Source organism: Tenrec ecaudatus, chromosome 14 (assembly GCF_050624435.1).
Source record: "Tenrec ecaudatus isolate mTenEca1 chromosome 14, mTenEca1.hap1, whole genome shotgun sequence".
NCBI classification, from domain to species: Eukaryota; Metazoa; Chordata; class Mammalia; order Afrosoricida; family Tenrecidae; genus Tenrec; species Tenrec ecaudatus.
In genome coordinates, this window is record NC_134543.1 from 15,686,075 (window position 1) to 15,692,046 (window position 5,972).

The window sequence follows — 5,972 nt, forward strand, 5'->3', positions numbered from 1 at the left end:
GTTCTGTCACCCGTGTATCACAGGTTGATAAGGAGACTTCCTGATGCCACGTTCTTCTTCAGATATCCCGGCTTCTCTGACTGCTTGCTCAGCTTACACACTGAGTAGGTGTAATGAAAGGCTACAACCTTGACATAGACCTTTCTTGACTTCCAATCTCCCTGTATACCTTGTTCTGTTCAGGTAACTGTCTCTTGACCTTTGTATAAGTTCTCCATGAGCACAATGCAATGCTCTAGAATTCCCATCTTTCTCAAGGCGATCCATCGCTTACAATGATCCACATGGTCTAATGCTGTCGTTCCCAACCTTCCTAATGCCGCGACCCTTTAATACAGTTCCTCAGGTTGTGGTGACCCCGGACCATAAAATTATTTTTGTTGCTACTTCATAACTGTAATTTTGCTACTGTTATGAATGGGGTGACCCCTGTGAAAGGGTCGTTTGACCCCCAAAGGGGTCACGACCCACAGGTTGAGAACAGCTGGTCTAAGGCCTTTGCATAGTCAATATATCTAAACATAGTTTTGTAAATATGACAGATGAGAAAACCCTGTGGGCAGTTCTGTTCTAACAGTTGGAAGCTATGGGCTGAAAATCAACTCAAAGTCACGTTAACAACAGTCACAAAAGCAATTTGTGGCGTTTGGGACTACGACAGCAAAGACATGCTTGTGAATGGCAGCTCCATAACTTGAAATCAAGTTTGCTCAACACCAAAATCTGTATATTTCGTAAAACAGGGCATGATATTTCAATTTAGAATTGTGAGACGGCGACCTTATGCAAGTGGAATTGGGCGGTAGCTTACATAGTATGTTAATTTGGGTTCTCCACAGAAGCAAAACCAGTGAAACTTATATGTGTGTATGTATAGAGAGTCTTACTTCAAATAAATGACTCACACAGTTGTAGGGACTAGCAAGCTCGAAATCTGTACATCAGATGTCAGGCTGGAGGCTGATGAAACCGGACTCAGAAGCCGGACAGCAGACGTGGCAAGGGCGCTCAAGATTGGCAGGCTATCGATGACTCCTGGCATTTCCAGACAATAGAGGAGGCCACTGGTTCAAGTGCAAAGCACTGGAGGCAGGTGATGAGCTAGATGCAAGATCCCGATGCAAGATTGAGGCCCAGCAAATGCTAAGTAAGCTTTCCCAGAGCCTCCACATCTACTGGATGCGTCCATACCCCCGAGGGAGCTCTTTTTCAGTTGATTGGCTGTTTGTAGCTGATCTAATCATAGACATTATTACATTATTTTAGATCTCATCGGGGGAGATGACAGTTTTTGATGTCCATACCACTGAGGATCATGGCCCAGCTAAGCTGACACACAGCTTAACTATCAGTCAAGGGGGGAAAAAGACCTTAACGACAGCATATTCTTTTAATATGTTCTCATCGTTTGGGCAAGAAGCAGATTCCCACTCCAGGCAGGTCTTCAATGTTAGAAGAAAGCAGCCTTTCACTTGAAGATAGTGACAGAGGATGCTTCTGGGCAAACTTTTCTGTTTTCAGGACCATTGCTGGCCCTTCTGCTTCTGAAAAGTTCCCTTTCAGCGTTCTGAATTCTTCGTCATTGCCAGGACTGACTTCCAACTTCTAAACTGCGCTACCAACATTCTTCCCAATAAACCCTGCTCTGTATATTTTAGCTGGAATTGACTTTTATTGCTCAAAACTGTCACCTATTTCATTAGCTTTGGTAAGTTTGTAATCATCGATGTGGGTGGAAAATTCCAATTTACTTCCCTCATGAACTCTTCAAGAACTGACCTGCTCCTAATTTAGTAGCACATTACTATGGCTAAATGTTGGTTGCTACTCAAAAAGATCTTTTTGTGAACTCACAAAAGAACAACGTTCAAAATCAACTAGCCATGTGCTGAAATGAGTTCCTTCAGATGGTCTTTTACCTTTGTCCTTTGAAAATATGATTTTGAGAGATATTTCCCTTGAAATCTGAGGTGTTAGCTTGGCCCTACTTTTCTACCCCAGATGGCTCATTACTTTTGTCTGGGCTGATTGACATTTCCTGGGCAAGCTGTAAACAACTTGATTTAAAAATATCTTTTTGTCTGGTCCTGCCTGGCTTGCAACCTGCCCCCCCCCCTGTGATTTGTATACCCTTTTCAGGGACTGGTGACTAGACTCTGCAAATGAGGTGCATTGCAGTGGAGCAATGCCTACTAGGCAAATGATGTGTCTGTGGGCTACCACGGAGAGAAGGTCATGGTCCTGATTGTCTTCTCTTGACTTTGGCGTGGAGCTTGTGTGTAGGGACAGAATCCCCTAGAGGCCTTACAGCTGGAAAGAATCAAGAGAAGTAGAAGGAAGAAAACAGAAAGAAGTACCAGCAGACAGAGAGAGAGAGAGAGAGAGAGAGAGAGAGAGAGAGAGAGAGAGAGAGAGAGAGAGAGAGAGAGAGAGAGAAAGAAACCTGAGAGAAGTATAAGACTGGTCAAAGGCTGTAACTCCGAAGCCTGTGAGAGGCCAGAAGAGGCCCCAGGGCAGAGGCAGTGGCAATCACTCTGGATAGCCAGAGTGGACAAGATGGTGGTGTCAGATTGCTTGGCTGAGAATTACTTTTTCTCCAGAGTTTAAGAGGAACTGAGAAAACTGCCCTGCACTGAAGAAGGGCGACTGCCCAGATGCTTCTTGATCCTAAGTCCTGAATTCTAGCCTACTGACCCTGACCTGGAGTTGTACTCTCCTACTTGGCAAGCCAATTAACTCTAAGTATGGCCTGTGAGTTCTATGTGGCCATTAAAAAAAAAGACACACACAAAAAACCCCCAACTCCAAACTCACTGTTGTACTGTTGATGCCAACGCATAGTGATGCTTAGGGCAGAATAGAACTGCCCTGTCCGTTTCCAAAAGCTGTAAAAATCTTGATGGGAGTAGAAAGCCTCATTTTTCTTCCTCTGAGTAGCTGGTAGTTTTGAACTGCTGACCTTACTGTCAGCAGCCCAACAGGTAACCACTATGCCACCAGGGCCCCTCATGGTTATTGCAATGATTTGAAGGGCTATTAAATACAGCAGAGAAGTACTGAGTGCTGTCAAATGGATAGCTGATGTCAGAATTGATCGAAAGTTTGGAGAATGGAGGTACGTCTGACCTCTACCTCATAGGGATTGGTTGACCAAGGATCCCGGTCACTCTCTTCCCTGAAGTTCAACCTGTTCTGATGGTACTGTGTTCCTGCCCTTTTAAAAGGGGAAAGCAAAACACATGGCTCACCATCAGAAAAGAAACTCACCGTGTGTGTGTGTGTGTGTGTGTGTGTGTGTGTGTGTGTGAGTGCTGCCTGTGTCCTTACTACCAGCTCCTTCTGAATGTGCCAACACGTCTTGTATGTTCAACTACTGTGTAACGCAATCAAACAAATGTTATTGTAAATGGACACATCCTAAGTTAAAAATTACCCTTTTGCTCAGGCATGCTTTGCGGTTCATGCAGATGGAGGTTACAATAGGCTCTCTGATTAATGAGCTGTTTTATTGGGATGCAAATAATGCACAATGTCATAAGATCCATATGTTGTAGATTACAGGGGCATAAAACTTACCTTTGCACAAAATGGAAAATTTAAAGCATCTCTCTTGAAAAATATATCATGTGGAACAAGAAACGTGGTATTTCTGGTATTTATGAAACTGATAAATGCTGTGCCAGGCTTGTTTAGTTTTAGTGCTAACTTGGATTGTGTGTGTGTGTTTTTTCTTTACTCATCAGACAATACCTTTATCTTTCTGTTCCTACTTAATCTGTTCACAATACTCAAAAAGAGCAAGACTGCTGGTACTGATAACATGCAGTAGCTATGGCCAGCCTGGTTTAGAACTAACAAGCGAGATACGGGAGAGAAAATATAATGACAATAAAAATAGCAACGGGAAATTAGAGGCATAGTTACCCATGTATCACCAGAGAGTGATAGGTGAAGACTTAGTGTACACAAACAAAAGGGTATCCCATTGACTAGTGCCGGAGTGACTGTGTTACTCTGGGTAAACCAGGGAAACAAATCCACTGAAACTCACATGTATAAGAGAGACTTTCATATAAAAGCAATTGTAATTAAGAAAGCATCCCAACCAAAGCTGTCCAAGCCCGTAAGTCCAACATTAGCCCTTATGTCTGACATTGATCTACAAAGTCATCTTCCATCTCACAAAACACACATAATGATGTCAACTGCAGGAACAACACTGAATCAATGAATGTGTAAGCATCTCAGTGCTGGCAGGGGTCTCCACACGGCTGCTCCAGCACCCAGGGCTGCATCAGGGCAGGTCCATGCGGCTTCTTCTTGGGGATGTCTTGCGGGAAGTGAGCCTTGCCAGCTGAAGCAGGGACCCGGCTAATGCAGCTGCACCCTGGTCCAACCATCACAAAGCAAGAGACCTGAGAACTAGAAAGGCGAGGCTCCATGAGCCATTAATCTCTCATTTAGCCCTTCAGTTAATCCACATGAGTTTATCGGCCAGGTTGGCACAATAACCCTAACGATCTCAGTGACCCAGCGCTGACATAACAAATTGCAACATATGGGAACAGCTTTCTAGAACAGGGATGTATTTCCTCACAACTTGTTTTTGAGTGGGGGAGGCCAAATCTGGACATCAGCTCTAGGTGACGGTTTTCCTTGTGCATAAATCCAAAGGTGACTGTGTTAGGCTGGGTTGTCTATATGCATAAGAAAGATCTTTATATCAAGAAGTAATTTTATATCAAGAAGGCATCCCAGCCCAGTCTATTCGAGTCCATAGCCCCAAAGCTAGATAGAGCCTTCTTCAGACTCACGTAACTGCAGGTGATAAAGCAGAAAGGTGAAGCAGGAGGCAGGGAGATCCAAAACCCAAGGTCAGTGGGAATGTGGCAGGGTGTCGCCAGCTCCCATGTTCAGTGTCCCCCCTGGGCCAACATCTGGAAGCAAACACAGAATTCAAACAAGAAGAATGGTGAAGGTCAAGAGAAAGAGAGGCTCCCAGAATCTCTCTTATAAAAAGGCCACACCCCCAAGGGCACATCGTTAGACTGACCGGACTGATAGGTGGGACTCTTCTCTTACACTCCACCCGGTACAAGTTGCTATAAGATCTAACCATCACAGCGACTCCTTGCTAGTCCTTGGTATCTCTCTTCCCTCTGTGTAGCTCTCATTGCCTAGTCTCCTGCTCGTTTCATTACTCTGACCTAATTGGGGCTGGAGCCACCTGACTCTAGTATGACCTCATTAAGAACTGAATAAAAACATATATCCAGGTAGAATCTAACTTCTGATCACACCTACAGCCCCTTCCTTATGGCTCTGTCCCTCACCACTCACCAGACACAGGTTTTCAATTTCTCAGAACATGGCAAACTTTCCCCCAACTTGAAGCCTTTTTGCCTGCTGTCCCTTTAGCCTGGAAGGCTCTTCCCACTAACCTCCCTTGGCTAACTGCTTTTTCCCTTTCAAATATTTATTCTCAAAGCACCTTTCTCTGATCACTACTCCACTCTATGAACACTCTCATTCACTTTACCTTTTAATTTTTTCTTTACAGAGTTTTGTATTACCTGCAATGATTTTGCTTATCCATTGGTTTGCTTATGTATTATGTGTCTCACTCTAGAAACTGTTATGACGAGTTACTGTCAAGTCAGTGTTGACCAATGGCCACTCCCTGTGTATCAGAATAGAACTGTGCTTCATAAGGTTTTCAGTGGATAATTTTTGCAATTGGCTTGCCAGGTCTTTCTTCCACGCCTCAGGTTTGAAAAATACTGTGAACTTGATTCCACACTGCTCCCAAGTGAGATAACATTACTGTCTAGTAGAGTTTTTAAGCCTGTAAGCTTTATGGGAGTGATTTGCGAGTCCTTCCTCCCATGAAGCCACTGGGTGGGTTTGAATGGCCAGCCTTTTGGTCTGCAGCTGATCGTTCTTTGTGGATCTTCAATGGAAACTAACTATCT